Here is a 16,701-nt window from a genome sequence, read left to right as displayed (position 1 = left end):
TGGACATAATGTGTATCTGTTGTTGACCACACGGAGACTTTCAGAGTTGCGGAGACTTTTTTTTTTGGACTGAATGGCTGGTCGCACCGAGACCTCCACATATGCGCATATGTGATCTGATCAACTGGTCTCTGAATGAGTGTTAGGGCAGCCTGAAAATTCTCCTGGGCTGCTCGCATGGAAATTTACAAAATCAACATCAACATTGCGGACCCCCATCACGGCGCCAGCTGCAGGCCCAAGGCTGGAGCCGAACAATCACTCCCTGATAACGACTGTGTTACGGCTATTCTTCCCGTCCCATGCAAGGTCACCTGGATTGGCTGGAGGACTGTTTACTTAGCCTGATAGGCCGAAGGACACTGTCTCAGCTGAACTATGGACACGCACACACATACACTTACACTGATAAGCACTCACTCATCCCCCCTCCCTTTCCTACGCCTTCGACGCTTGTTGCCCCCTGGGAACACGAGGCGGGTCCGGGCCCGTGCTGTCGAAGAGATGACGGTGCCGTCGCAGGATGGCTGCTGTGTTGCCTGGGGTTACTCCTCATCCCCTACCCATCCCTGTGGCTTGTCATGTCTTCCATAATGTTGTGCTGTGGACATTTACGTGCTTTTTTGTGCAAAGGAGTTTTTTTGTTTCCTGTTCTCGTGCTGTCCTACCATGGAAGCACAGCATGAGTGGAGGTCTCTTTTTTTCCTCTTGTAGCTTCCCGTTGTTGTGTACATTTCAGTGTTTTTCTTGTAACGCTACCGATCTCCGACTTGTAATCCCATGTGATGTCTGTGTTATGTGTGTAAGGTCGGGGGGGGGTTACCATCTCGCTGCAGGGCAACCTGCTTGCGACAAATAAAGCTGTCATTCATGTGACCAACTTGGTCGCACTTTAGAGCCCTGCTTGATTGACTAACAGGTTTCCTGCTGTTAAGATAGCATATATCCTTCAAACTGTGGACAAAGTTGTTGCAAAAAGGACGTGACATGATAGTTTTCATTCTAAGGTCATAGGATCTTCATGTCTAAGTGACTGTTGTTGTGATTTAAGGCTATAAAAACAAAACAAAACTGAATAATGTTGAATTTTCTGCCTTTATCAGCTGCGTGTTGGACACCATGTTGGCCTCCACCTGCACTTTTACCGGCCCCACTATCATTGATGTCCACGGCCAGATTAACTCCATCCAGGATCGGTGTGCGTACTCTCTGTTCTCGACTCCGTCACTCCCAGACTTCCATGTTCTGGGGAACTTCAGGGACAGACGTCGTAAAGATGTGAGCTTTTTGGACAGTGTGACGCTGCGTGTGGACGGGCATGACATTCACCTGGAACAAGGAGGGAGAGTTCAGGTAAGCGACCTACAGCCACAGTTCATGTGTCAGAGTGGAGTCTGATCCAAAGTCCTCCCTCATCCTCTGCTGTGTCTCCTCTCATCTTTCTTCTCAGGGCTGTTAGAAGCAGTTCTTTCAGAGCTGCTGAACTCAGTGGTTGTTGCTGTGAAATCAGCCTGTTTGTGTGTTTGACATGTTTCACTCAGTGTTTCCTCCACTTTGTCTCTGCTGTGATGCAGCTGGACGACTCCACACTGACCCTCGACAGCTCATCTCAGCTGGTTCATGGTGTGCAGCTCTCTAAGGACCAAACTGGAGTCACTGCCGAACTCTCCAACCTCAACATCTCTGTCTTCTTTGATGGTGACACCGCACAGATCCTCTTAGAAGGTACAGAAGATAAAGTTTAATTCTTGTAACATAAACTGTGCTGTTATTCATTCTTCTGTGTTCATCCATTTTGAATATTGATGCTGATCTGACTCATTCTGTCCTGATCCTGTGCAGGACCTGCTGGTTCATCTGTGGAGGGTCTGTGTGGAAACTCCAGCAGCTCTCTGAGTACAGCTCCACCAGGTAAGACCTCATCACAAGCTCAGAGTCCCTCTGACTGCTGCTGATGTTGCAGATATTCTGTTTGTATAAAGGAGCCTGAACTTTGTTGTTTGTCGCCCCCCTAGCTGTGAGATGCAGTACAGTGAGACTGCTGACAGCACGATCGATTGCACCAGTGTGACTGAACGGTGAGCAGACTGATCCACACAGCAGGAAACATCTTACCACTTTATTTCTAATTCACTTTAAAACATCATAACAGCTGAACAAAGTCATGTACAAAAACATAAGAGAACCAGAACAAAACATCAAATCAGCTGTAAGTTAAGATAAAATAAACGTTTATTAGTCCCACACGTGGAAATATTTTTGGTCACGGCAGAGAGCACAAGTTAAGAGCAGTAAAAATTAAGAAAAACACAATAGGATAAGATGAAACATAATTACATACTATAAAAAAATAAAACATTGTGATGGACCGAGTTAAAAAAGCAGGAGTCAAAGGTTTATTAGAAAGGTAGGGTTTTCATTTATTTAACCCCCCACAATTTTATTTACAAAAGTAATAAATGTTGAACTCATAAAAGAGGTCAAAGAAACAAAACTGAACTCGGGCAGAGAACTGCAATCTTAACAAACCAAACAACTGCCCAAACAATCGTAACTGACCTAAAGAGGAAATGAGGGTTTAATTACAGGCGCCGAGTGCCCGCCCCCAGGCCCCAGCTGCAGCTCAGAGTGGGGGAGAAGGGGAGGCGAGACATGTCAGCCGTGTGGAACTATTTCAAAGTGAATGAAGACGACAAAATAAAGGCGGACTGCAAATTGTGCTCAGCGAAATTGTCCAGAGGAGGCTCAAAAGGTAGCGCATTTAACACAAGCAATTTAATCAAGCACCTAAAATCCCAACATGACAATGAGTACAAGGAGTTTACCCACGCTTCTAAACCAACACAACCCACGCTGCAGTAAACTCTTGCAAGACGAGAGAAAATGTCCAGAGACAATCTACGTGCTGTGAAAATAATATACTTCAACAACATGGGAATAGAGCAGCTGCGAGAGACTTCAATATTAATGAATGAATGGTACGGAAGTGGAGGAAGCAAGAAGAATGAGTTGAGTAAAGTTTGACTTATCTGACTGCTTTGTTTCGCTTAATGCGCCTTGCAATCTGGTGTGCCTTGTGGTCCGAAAAATACGGTACTGCAAACTAAAGTCTGATTTTGCGTTATTTTAAATTAAGAAATAAGAATACCTTACTTGAACTTTGTCACGATGGAACAGGGAGGACTCAGGCGCAGACTGAAAAATTACAGAAAACTTAAATTTTATTTACACACTCCCGGTGCACTATATACAGGTGAGGGGAAAGGGTCCAAGGTTCCCAGGGGCACAGGGAAGAATCAGGAAACGTCCTCTCTCGCACAGCTCCACACGAACAGCACAATTCTCTTGGAATGGTCCTTTTCTCACACACGCCACTCTCACTGCCACACTCACAAATAGGCTTCGATGTCCAAACTTCCAAACAGAGCACGAAGGATCTGTACACAGAGATGAGGAATTAACAATGAGAAGAGTACTCAAAATTGGCTTAGGCTAAAGTAGCACTGACGAGCGTTACTCAATAGTCCAGACGAGGTGCTCTCAATCACTGCCTTAAGTAGTGAGAGCAAACGAGGTGAGGAGCCACAGGTGATTGCTTGCAGGTGGTGAAGGCCAGGGACGGGAGCCCACAATGAGCTGCGCCCAGGCAGCGTGTAGAGAGTGAAAGGAGAGAGATGTACTTCAATGTACTTCAGGCCCAGCAACACACTCAGACAAAAACTGGTTCTTCCCAAATGCAAGAACTCCTAAACACAAACTTAATAATGTAGTGCATGCTGTACAGTGCAATGAGGAATGCTCAGATCTGTACATGTTAACATTTTGGACAGAGAGGACAAATGGTTTGAAAGAGGACTGAAAGAAACCATTTATGTCCACTGTGAGCGACCATCTTTGAACAAAAGAGGTGGTTTACGATACCAACTGTCTGCCATCTATAATCCAGTTCTGACATCCCTTCCCAGACGCCTTAACGCCCACTCACATCCTGGGCCTTTTGACCCTAAGAAATTACATGATAGGGTGGGGCCAGGTTTCACAGCGAACTCACCCGAAACCTTGGCTTTTTTTTTTTCCTACACTCGTCTTCACCAGTGATGGAAATGACGGCATTACTAACGGCGTTACTTTTTTCAGTAACGAGTAATCTAACTAATTACTATTTCTATTGTTACAACGCCGTTACTGTTACTAACAAGAAAATGCAGTGCGGTCATGTTACTATTTTTCAACAAACATCGGTTGAAGCTGTGTTCAGTTTACCACACCTTATATCAGCTGCACGGAAGTAGCGGTCTACATAATTAATCTGGGTAAATGGCTGCAAGTAACTGTGCATATGATTTTAAAATTGCCAATTTATATTTGCATTTAAAGTTATGAAATATGATTCAACAGAATTATTTGCGGTTGTTACAGTAAATAATATAGATTTTTCTACTCAGGTTTTATGATTTTTGTATGATTTTAGATCAATTGTGTTAATAAAGTATGTCAAAATGAAAACAACTGTAAATTCAGACACTTGAGGTTGTGCTGAAAAGAATGATACTAAACAAGACAAAGCAAATAGTTTTTAAAGGTGAAATGTAAAGGTAAAATCAAAAGTAGTTAAAATGTCCAGTTATAACCTTTTAAAGTAACGCAATAGTTGCTTTTCAAGTAATTAATTACTTTTAGAATCTTGTAACTCAGTTACTAACTCTGTTACTTTTTTGAAGATGTAACTAGTAACTATAATCAGAGATGGGCAGTACCGCGTTACTTGTAACGGTAATGCAAAAACGGTAATTTGATTACTGTTACTTTCCCGTAAGAACGCTGCGTTGCTGCGTTACTAAAACCGTGATTTTTTTGCGAGAATGTCTCATGACAGTGATGTAAGCGAGTGCGACAACAGCTGTGTGCAGCTCAACAATGGATCATATATCGAGTGCAGGAGAGAGTATGAGCGCGCAGTGTTTAAAGCGTGGAAGTACTGACCTTATTTTGAGTTTGATTCCATAAAAAGTGACAAAAACAGTGAAAACAAAATCCCTGAACTTCCAAGCAAGCACAGAGTGCGCTACCACGTAATGGGAAATTCACGGATTCAAACTCGCGGATTCTTCCACTGACTGCTGCGGCACACCTGCACCAGGGCAAACCTCCGCCTACCCCACTCCTGCTATACAGGTGAAAATAGAGCAACAGGACCGCTGAGTCGTTGATTTTATTTATTTTCTGCTGTGTTTTACTTGCATCTATTTGAAAGACTGAGTGTAAACACACAAAAAATATTTCATTTTATGTGCTGGAATGTGCAGAAAATAGGTTTCAATGTTAAACAAATTTCTTCCAGTCAGAGAATCTTGCATATAATTAATTTTTTGCTTAATACATAAAATTCAAAGATTAAAACTAATAAAACAAGTTTTAAAAAGAGATGTTTCGATTTGATTACATTTTGTATGATGGATTATGCAGAAAAAGTAGAATTGGGCTGAAAGATCTATTGTTTTATTACCTATTCAGGTTGTAAACTGTGTTTTTAAAAAAATAACCAAGTAACTAAGTAATTAATTACTTTTGAAAATAAGTAATCAGTAAAGTAACGGGATTACTTTTTGGGGGGAAGTAATCAATAATTAGTAACTGATTAATTTTTTCAAGTAACTTGACCAACACTGACTATAATTAATTACTTTTTCAAAGTAACTTGCCCAACACTGGTCTTCACACCTTGGTGTGGGGCCAGGTTTCACAATGAGCTCACCCAAAACCCTGGCTGATTGTGACCCACACCCGTTTTCACACCTTGGCTCATGTGATTAGGTAGAGGATCATTAGGGGGTCGATTGTCCCTCTTGGGGGATACTCCCACAGGTCTTAAATCTGGGACTCTCCACCGCTTGACCCTAGAACTGAAGAACCTTCTTGAATGTGAGGTCAAACGTCCTCAAGCAACTTAAAAAAGTCCAGACTCTTTTTCTTTCTGTGCCCTTGTTTACTTGTACCAGTTAAAAATCATGCAGCGCTATTTTGTAACAATTGTAGAATGAGAGGGGGGCCTGGCTAATTCCAGTCAAAAGAGAATTACAATAATCCAGACGACAGGTCACGAACACATGGATCAAAGTGTCTAGGTGGTTTCTAGGAGGGGGACTTAACCACAGGGTTGACATATGAGTCATGTTTAAGGCTGGGGTCTATTTTCACAACTAAATTGGTGATGCTGGACTTTTTATGCAGGACCAAAGAGGAAAGATCTAAAATCGTGACCTCTGTCTTTCTTCTTTTTTCATTAAAATTAAGAAGGTTGAGTGCCATCCACCATCTTTCTGTATTATACCTAAATTATGTGTGTTGTGTCTGCACCTCGCAGGCCTCGCTGGTTCAAAGACTTATCACCCGTTAACAAAGCAAGACAAACAGCTTAACCGGTTTTTACTTGCTAGTAAGGGGAGTCTGGTCGGATCCTCAGAGCAGCACTTTTGCCCTCGACCTCAGACGACTCCAAAAGAACCAGCCTCCCCTGCAACCTTTTATTCTCTCACACACAGTTTCCCAAACAGCCACTGTTAAACCTCCCTGTGGTGCGCCATAAAATGTCATTAAACTAAGGCACTGAGCATGTGTATGTGACTTCCTGATCACAAAGGATCATCTCCCCTCACCCTGTGTATGGCTTAACCCCTCTAATGGTACACAAGCACAGGTGAGGTCATAAATGGCAAGAAGTAAACATCCTCCCTAAATAAGGACAGAGAACCTTCACATAGGGTTTCTGCAGTTAAACAATATAACCAATTACCTCCCCCACCTAGATGTAGGCCGGGAGGAGGATGGAAACAGAAGAATGTTGTTGATCATACAGTTTGAACCAAGGCTTACAAATTTAAGTACAACAATGACAACTATTATCAAAATTAACCTAACAATGTGACTTCAGCACAGATGGAAGATAAAAACACCTGATCACAGATGATTATTTTATTCTCATTAATGTTTTGTTTGTTTTTTTATCTGTGGAGCAGCTGTAATCTCCTGAAGGAGGCGCCCTTCTCCTCCTGTAACACTGACATTGACCCAGAGCCCTACATAACCGCCTGCACCGACACTTTGTGTAAATATCCTGCAGTGGATGGACTCAACTGTCAGTTCCTGAAGGCCTAGGCCAGAGCCTGCAGTCTACACAACCACACTCTGGATGGCTGGACATCAAAGACCGGCTGCTGTAAGACCTTAATAAGACCTTAATAAGACATTAATAAGCTCTCCTTTATTAAAGACCTGAACTGTGAATTTTTTGAGCTCCCATGTTTTCAGGATAATACATCAGTGTGTTCCTCTGTAGCCTCTGAGGCCTTCTGTCAGGACAGGACCTGCAGCGATCACGAGTTCTGTGGTGAGAAGACGGTCGGTGGTGACACTCGCTGCTTCTGTCGGGTCATTTTTGCCTCCAAGTACCAAGCAAACAACTCTTTGGGTACGACAGCTGTGACATCACCATGACAACAGGGCTGAATAATGGAGGAAAACTTCTAATTGTGATTTTTCTGACTGATATTGTGACGTTCAGGTGATCCAACGGTCTGCATGCAGGACTCTGCTTCAGTCACTCTGGTCGGTTGTCTCCTGGAGAACAAAGGCCTCGACTACTCTGCCTTACACCTCAACGACCCGACCTGCAGGGGTCAGGTGGACGAGCTCACCCACATGGTGACCTTCAGCTTCAACAGCAGCAACAGCTGTGGGACGGTGGTCACGGTGGGTTTCATCTCCTCCTCTTTACCTTCTACAAGCAGCCAAACATCTTCCAGCATCTGCTGAGCTTCTGCTGCTCTGCTCCAGTTTGGGATCTTTCTGTGAGATCAGCTTCACGTCTGACCTCTGTGGCTTCTCATCATGTTGATGATCTGTGAAGTTCATACACAGAAACATCAGAGTAGGAGTTTGATTCAGTACAGGAAGAAACTCTCTAATGTTTATGCTGTGTTAAAATAATGTGACTTCATTTGATGTGCTCAACTCATCTGCGTGACACGAGCGGTCAAAGGCAGAGACAGAAAGGAGACTAAAGCTGCTGTTGTTGTTGCTTTTAAGAACAAAGTGAATGAGTTTGATGTTTTTGACGTGTTTATTCAGCAGATTGTTTCTGATGAAATCTGTGATTATAATCAATGACAAGATGTCATAAACATTGGACTGAAAAAACAAGGACACTTTCTTAACTTAACTTACTTAACTTCATACGTCTGAGTTAGAGGTCCATCATCTTCAAAGTGTTGATGTTCTCAGATTAAAATCATTGTAAAGAGACTGAAAATAAAGTTAACGTGGCTTCATGTGTCTGTGCAAATAAAGCAAACAGAGCATGATTTACATTCACTTTTTCTAATTGAATAAAACTGATTCAGTGCACTTTGGGATTAATAAAGTGAATTGTCAGATGTTAAAAGTCAGTAACGACATCTGATTGTGTGACTCTGCAGACCAACAACAGCCAAGTGATCTACAAAAACACCATCATGACCCAGAACAGCTCCTCTGACATCATCACTCGTCACGACCAAGTCTACATCGACTTCTCCTGCGTCCAAACTCAGCCAGACATCAAGACTGCCACCTTCAGGATCAGAGACAGGTGTGTGGTTGAATTACTTTAAGATGTGAAGCTTCTCATGAGGTTTGTGAGTCAGAGAAAGCTGAAGTGTGTTTGTGTTCTGCAGCTCTGTGATCCAGCACATCACATCTGGAGTTTGGGATTACACTCTCACCATGAAGGCTTTCACCGACGTCAGCCGCACACAAGCTGTGGAGTCCAGCACTGAAGTGCAGCTGAACCAGAAGATCTGGGTGGAGCTGAAGACTGACGGGCTGGATGGAGACATGGTCGTCATGGTAACCGACTCCTGCTGGGCCACTGGCCAGCCATCACCCGACAGCACTCCGAGATACGACCTGATCATAAATGGGTGAGACAGACTCAGAGAGTCATGTGGTTTTGATCTCTCTCATGGACTCCTGAAAAAAAGTGTGTTTTCCTGTCTGTGAGCAGCTGTGCCAACCCTGCTGACCAGACTGTGCAGGTGGAGGGAAACGGACTGGGAACCTCCAACTACTTCTCCTTCAACATGTTCGAGTTCACCGGGGGCTCTGGTGACGTCTTCCTGCACTGCAAACTCCACGTGTGTCCCAAACAGAACAACTGTGTCCCGGTACAGCTTTGTTACCAAACACATCACACACACAATCAAATGTATCTCTCTTCTGTTACGATCATTAAACAGGTTATTTTCACTTATTCTTGTTTCTATTCTGACACAAAAGCTCAAATGTTCTCAGCAGATTCAGTCCTGAATGAAAGGATCAGTGTTGATCTTCTAAAGTCTGGACTTTGTCTCTCTTTGTCTTTAGACTTGTCCTGCAGGTGCTCGCAGACGCAGATCTGCCAGGTCCAAATATGAAGGTGAAGCCTTCATCAGCATGGCCTGGACTCATTAGGTAAGAAACAGTCTGCTAGTGCTGAGAAGTGTTTGTAGACAAAGTGCTGATTGTTAGTGCTGTAACAAATATGTTTCCCATAGAAAAATGTTTTATTTAATTCAACAGAAAGATATTTACTAAGTTCCTCACCAATGAGTTTGTGTTTTGAACTGTCCTCATGTGATAAACTAAATGAACTGCTGAGTGAGTGAAAACTCTTGGTGTGTCATCTGTAGCCTGACAGTCCAGGATCAGGGTGAAGGCCTGTAGTGTTTTCAACAAGGATGTTGGTGACACTGAGTTAAACCACAAATCAAGACCCTGGAGATTAGTTGCAGCTTGTTTAATTGTCTCCATAAACATGTGGGGAAAACTGAAATGACACATAATAAACTCCATCTCAACAGGTAGAAGCATGTTTACATCAATAAAGTGCATAACGCTCACTAAAACATTCATTTCAGCAAACTATACATCAATATCCAAACCTATCTGTGTAAACTATCGTATAAAGAAACTTCCAGCCTGAATAATTCAGAGTAGATGGCATCTGATTACATTTCTATACTGCCTTTAGCATGTGGAGCTAGTTACCCAGCAAAAACCGAGCTGCCGGAAGTACTTGTCCTGAACCGGAAGTGCCTGGCCAGAACCGGAAGTGCGCCACCAGAACCGGAAATACGTTTTAGCTATCTTTTCCTTTTAACAAAAACGTATCTAAAGCATGAATTATACATTTTAACATGTATTAATTTTTTTAATGACAAATATGTTTAGAATTATTTATTTTAAACGTATTAACTTATTTATTCAGAAAAATGCCTTAGGGCAACATGCTCCATGCCTGGCCTCAGGAGGCCACTATGTTAAACAAACATTATGCAATCAGTCCTTTGGCAGGAGGAGGATAAATTCTGTAACCGGTCTCATAAATGTCTTTACACACCCTTGATCGCATGTCTTTACCTCAATCTTCCTTACTCGATTGTCATTGCTTGGGAATTTGGCAGTGATCCTGGCCATGGGCCAGCTGTTTCATGCAACCTGCTTGTCCTTGAGCAGAAACAGGTCACCAACTTGGAGGTTTCTGCGTGACCCAGTCCATTTCTGCCTTAGCTGCAATGTGGGTAGATACTCTCACCTCCACCGTGGATAGTGGATAGGACGAAAGGTTTCTCTGTATCAGTGGACACTGGGACGAGCGAACTTGCATTTATTATGGCTGTAACTTCAGCCATGAGTGTCCAGATGAGTACTTGGAGGTGAGTATTTTTACTTGTGGTCTAATTTCTGAGTCCTTATCTGGTTCAATCAGGTCAAACATTCCACTCGCTTTTGTTGTATCTGCGGCAGGATGGTGGATGAAGGGTGGTCCGGTGAACCAGGTGGACTTTTTTAGTTGGAATGCTGACAATGACCTAGATGCATGGTCTGGTGGATTTTCCTCTGTGTGCACATAATGCCACTATTCTGGCTTGATGACTGGCGAATGCGCTGTACTCTGTTGTGAACATATGCTTAAAACCTTTTTGACTACAGATGTAGCCAAGCACTACCTTACTGTCTGTATAGAAGTGCACTGCATCAAAGTTTAAGTCCAACTCATTTTGAATGAGGTCGGCCATTTCTGCTGACAAGACGGCTGCACATAGTTCAAGCCTTGGTATTGTAGGTTCTGACAGGGGGGCTAGTTTTGCTTTGCCCATTACGAAGCCTACCTCGACGTTCCCATCTGTTTGATTTGCCTTTAAGAAGGCTATGGCTCCTATGGCCTTAGTAGAGGCATCTGAGAAAAAACACAGTTCCTTGCGCTTTGCTCAACTTAATGAGGTGGATGTGTAGGTTCTGGGAACATGTAGTTCTTTTAGGTTCTGAAGGGAATTTCTCCACATTTCCCATCTGCTTTGTTTATCCTCTGGAAGGGGTACGTCCCAATCTGAACATTCTGAAGTAAGCTCTCTGAGTAGAGCCCTTCCTTGGATTGTAACAGGTGCCAATAGGCCCACAGGATCGAAGACGCTATTGACAGAGGACAATACACCATGGCGAGTAATTGGCTTGTTTGAGTTGGCGACTGAGTAAGTGAATGTCTCTTGTTATTTCCCAAATTAAAATTAGTCCAAGGCTTCACTGGGATTGTGTCTCTTCACCACTTAAATCTAAATTTTTAATGACAGGAGCACAGTCTTTTGGGCAGAAGGCCTGCAAAACAGCCTGAGAGTTAGAAACGAACTTATGCAGGTGCAGGTTGGGTCCAGCGAGTGGGGCTTGTGCTCTTTGAAGCAAATCTATAGCCTCAGCAGGAGAGGAAACAGAAATCAAGCCATCATCTACATAAAAGTGCCTCTACACGAACTTTACTGTATCTGCACCATAGTCCTTTGAACCTGCTCTGATGGCCTTGCGTAGTCCATAAATGGCAACAGCAGGATATGTTGAGTTGCCAAACACGTGGACTTTCATTCACTCGATAACTTCTTTGTTTAGATCGTTGTCCCTGTGCCACAGAAAACGGAGGAAGTTGCTATGGTCATCACGCACCATTAAACAGTGAAACATTTGCTGTATATCTGTCCGGAAGCTGAGAAGAACTCCGACGAGTGTGTTACTTAAATCAGGGCCAGTAAGGAGGACATTGTTAAGTAAAGGTTTTTGTGGGTGGTAGACTCCAAATGTTGGAAGATACCAGCACTCTTCTCCTCTTTTCAGTGTGTGTGTGTGTGGGGGGGGGGGGACCTCAGCATGACCATTGGAGAGGATCTTTTCTATAAAGGCCACATAATGCTGCTGCGTTTCAGGTTTCCTATTTAGCGTCCGTTTTGAGGATGAGAACCTTGTGGCTACCTGTTTTCTGTTTTTTGGTAATTGCTGGTGGGGTTCCTTAAACGGAAGTGGGGAAACCCAACTGTTTTCCACATCTCTGTACATAGCTTGGTCCATTATTTTTAGAAAGTGTCCTGTATTAAGTGAGCTGGTTTATTGTCGTTATCTGTCTGGTTAAAAAATGTTTGACCCAGAGTTTGTTTGGGCGCTTTACCTGGCCTAGTTGTGTGTGGCACTTCTTTGAGTTGCAGAAGGCTGCTGCATGGTTCAAAAACTGAAGGGCGGCCATTTTCTAGAACAACTGTCTTCAGGGTGCTGACTGTAGGCCTATGAACATTACCCAGACAGACCCAGACAACTACAACCCACCCTAGGTCTAGGCGCTGGGCGAAGGGGGCATTATGGGGGCCATTAATTCTCTGCCTGACCTTCTGTGCCTGTAAAACATCTGCCATGTAAAACACATCCCTAGTAGACGGAGTATTTCGGCTTTAGGGTCTAGTTCTGGGATGTACTTTGCTATGGTTTGGAGGTGCGGCTGGTGTAGCACTGCGCTGGGAGGTGGGATTTCACTCCTATTGTTAGGAATGTCCTGACACTCTATGAGCAATGGTAGAGGGATAACTACTGACCTATCCAGTGACTCGATATGGAAGCCTTCAGCTGTTTTACCCCATGTTTCTACAACACCAGAGCATGTTCTAAGATTGCAGGAGAAAGGTTCACTTTTAATGTCAAAAAGTTCGAAGAACTCAGGCTTGGCTAAAGAACAATTGCTCTGATCGTCTAGTATTACATATGCCTTAACAGCTCTGTCTTTGTAACCTTTAGGGTACACCAATACAAGACATGGAACATGAACGTCCCCACTGACCTGGACCGCACACGTCTGTGCAGCTTGTTGTGACATCAACTGTGTCGTGACCAATGTTCCCTCTAATTTTTCATGTGTCTGAGCGAACACACAAACTCCCTGCGTGATCCCTTGGACCACTGTGAGCAAAAGCAGATGTGTGCACTGTGGTCACGGCAGCATCAAATCCATCCAAGTTACATGGTTTATTAAAATAATCAAATTACAGCATTTACATTTATGTTAGACTACTTTTAATTAACTGCTTTAGCCCATTTACAATGAAAATTTAAATTTAAAAAAAAAAAAAAAGAAAAAGAAAATTAAAATACATCTTGTTCATGACCTGTGTAGTATGTTAACACCATTGGAAGTAAAAAATAACTTCAACTCTAATTTTGAAAACACAGTTATTATTTTTTTAATAGAGCTCTGACTTGTATTATGAGTAGGAGTCTGTGGTCTGGGAGAGAGTCCTGTAACTCTCTGTCTGCAAAATACAGAATATAATGACCAATGTTGGGCAATTAATTATATAGTTACTTCTTCAAAAAAACTTACTGAGTTTTGAAAACAACAAAGTTTTTTGCAGCTGTTTACTTAAAATGCTGCCAAGTCGTGTTTTTAAACAAACATTTCAAAATATGTATTTATTTACAGAACAATCACGTGTTCTGCATCAAATCTGATGCCACACAAATTATTTGTGCCACTCCAAAAAATAATTTGTGTCCACTATGAGATAAAGGATACCTGCAGGCCTGACAACAGGAGATGTATCACTTCTGTAACACCCGTAACACTCACCTCATTGTTCTCACACACAACAAAACTATTGACTACACTACACACTAACCATACAAGATTTGCGCTAAACATAGCAAATCAAAACACCGTAGTCACTCTTAAAACTTCCCCCCCTTTCCTAAACAACTAAAAGCCATGTTGCCATATCATTTTTTGATTGGTCGACATGGTACATTTTTCGACCAATAGGAAAGGGTGGGGTTTTTTTTTATTTTGTTTTTGCTCACAGGCGGAGAGTGCTTTCGAACGTTTTCCTTTTAAAATGCTGTTTTTACCGTTTCTTCCCGCAGTAAATATAAACAACAATAGTATTCAGGAAGAAAACCAAGCATTACATATATTTTTATCATAACACGTTGTCATTAACGTGGCTTCACACCACATCAGCCACGCCGCTTTGCTAGCTAAAACACCAGTGTCGGCACATAAGGACAGCCTGTCAACGACGTTGATTAGCTGCGTGTATACAAATGTGAATAGCATCATTGGCTGGACTATGGGATAAGGTGTCATCGTTCTTATCACATACTGGAGCAGCCAGTCACTTGCTGACTAACACTGCAAAACAGAATTGTTAACGTATTTACTTTAATTTCAATTCAGGTTAGATTTTTTTTTTGTGCGCAATACAGATTTTTTGTGCGCAGAGACCGTGCCAGCAGTGCGCAATTGCAAACACACGCAGCTTAGAGGGAACATTGGTCATGACTGCTTGCTCTCTCCCCGCCATTATCTTGTGCTGGAAGTGGAGCCTTGTTGGTCTGTGGTGGAGGACTGTGTCGTGACCTGTGCTTTCACATTCAGAACACTTTGCTGAAGATTTGCATTCCTTCGCAATATGAGTGTCTGAAGAACAGCATCTGAAGCATATTTCTTTTCTCTTTAAGGAAGGCCTTCCTTTCATCAAGTGATTACACATTTTAACAACATGTATTTTTTTTTTTATGACAAACATTTTTAGAATTATTTATTTTAAACATATGAACTTATTTATTCAGAAAAATGCTTTAGGACAATACAAGGCCCATCTCAGCTCTGATGATGAGCAGATGAGAGGAAGAAGTGACATGACAGAGAGGACTGAGGGTTGTTCAGCAGTCACAGTGGGGTCTGGTTTATCTTCTCAGGTGGTTTCCATGGTGACTCAGACTGACTTACAAGTTACTGACCTCCACGATGATCCTTGACTTCTGATTGGTCCTAAGCCAGATTTTGGATGTTGGGAGGACTGAGCTCAGTTCTGCGGCAAACTCCCACAGCTGGAATAAGCAGATGTTTTTTTAGAGCAGGACCAAACTGTCGTCTTTGACACATGATAAAGTTCAGATGATGTTTTTTTTTTCAGTTTCATTAGTAACTTGGTGAAAGGGAAGAGTGTGAGCTGCATGTGATTTCCAGCCTAACCATATAAATACATCTGGGGTAAATCTACACTCCTGAAACTTAACAGAATCAGATCTCACTAACACTGTCAGATATTTTACTTGAGTTGAGGATACCGGACATATTTATTTCTTGGCTATATTCATAGAAAGAAATATATGAACACAGGTCCAACGCATCCATGAACAGTGAGGCCTTAACCAAAGCGGTATTTTTCTTTCTCAGGTTGTTGTAATTTAAAATGATTTAGGTACAAAGTGATGAAAATTTCCAGTGAATCAAGTAAAAAATGGTTTATTCTGTGAACATGAAGTGATTTAAAAGTAAATATGAAAATCATCTCTTTAAGAAGGTGGTAATCAGGGTAAAATATTTAAAGGGGATCATCTGGTTTCTTACTCTTTTTTTGTAGCTGAATGTTGTAAAGGTGAAGGTGTGTGGATTTCTTTTTCACCTGTTATCAGACCATTACAATCATGTGAAGTATGCAAGCAGAGTCTCTTTAACTCCGATTGTCTTATAAAACAAGCCGGATGCAGCTCAAAGTGGACACAGCTGCTGAACTGTTATTAGCGAAAGAACCAAGAGAGGACCACAGCTGAGTTATCAAAGTTGTAATTTGGTCTCTTTAAGGCAGGTGAAACAAACCAGTGCTGGAGTCCATGTGACAGAAAACTGACCAGCTGTAACCAAAGCTGCAGTCAGCTGATCTGTGGTCGTATCTTTAAACAACTGTGTCACAGTAAAACAAAACAGCTGGTTTATGTGTTTCCCATTTGAGCTGCTGATTGGCACTTAAAGTTGCAGGACAGCATCACCTTTACTGTGATCTTTAGTGCTCTGATAAGCTCAAGAACATATGGAAGTTACATCTTTCCTTTTAGAAAACACACAGTACAAAGTGAGGGACTTTTTCCTTTCTGTATTGTTTTTGGAGGCAGCGGTGTTGATAACAGCACATGAAACTGAGACTTGATGCACTGCTTTGTCGCCTTCACGCTTTACTGTTTGTTCCAAAAGACCAAAAAAATAAATAAAGGACATGGGTAATAAAATAACCAGAGTTTGGGTTTTCTCTTCTTTGTCACTTCCACTCAGAAACTGTTTGTTGCCATCAGCTGTTTCCAGGTCCATTTCTCTTTCAGTTCTAAGATTATAAGATCAAAAGCACATTTCTTTCATGTCAGTCCGTCCTTGATGCATATATGTGTCGTACTGTTTCACAATGTGTGGCCTATGGACCTCCACAAATATGTTGTCTGATTTGCTCCATCATCAAACTTTGTCTTGAGGTTCAGCTGCTCAGGAGGATGAGATCAGGAAGTGTGACAAAAGGGTCATTGCAAATATTGCAAAGTCAATCCAAA

The 16,701-nt window shown here is 42.3% G+C and overlaps 1 pseudogene across 1 annotated transcript; it reads left to right on the top strand.

The window, feature by feature from the left end:
* Window positions 1–1,119: 1,119 nt before the first annotated feature.
* Window positions 1,120–16,375, top strand: LOC146390027 (alpha-tectorin-like; annotated as a pseudogene). Its single transcript, XR_014799318.1, has 12 exons — window positions 1,120–1,353; window positions 1,575–1,725; window positions 1,843–1,870; window positions 1,983–2,078; window positions 7,017–7,216; window positions 7,337–7,468; window positions 7,562–7,749; window positions 8,475–8,626; window positions 8,712–8,957; window positions 9,041–9,200; window positions 9,400–9,486; window positions 15,079–16,375. The product of XR_014799318.1 is annotated as an alpha-tectorin-like (transcript).
* The last annotated feature ends 326 nt before the right edge of the window (window positions 16,376–16,701 follow it).

This window comes from Perissodus microlepis, chromosome 3 (assembly GCF_051167445.1).
Source record: "Perissodus microlepis isolate ML-2025 ecotype Zambia chromosome 3, ASM5116744v1, whole genome shotgun sequence".
NCBI lineage: Eukaryota > Metazoa > Chordata > Actinopteri > Cichliformes > Cichlidae > Perissodus > Perissodus microlepis.
The sequence above is the reverse complement of the archived record's forward strand: the minus strand, read 5'-3'. Positions and strand labels throughout refer to the sequence as shown.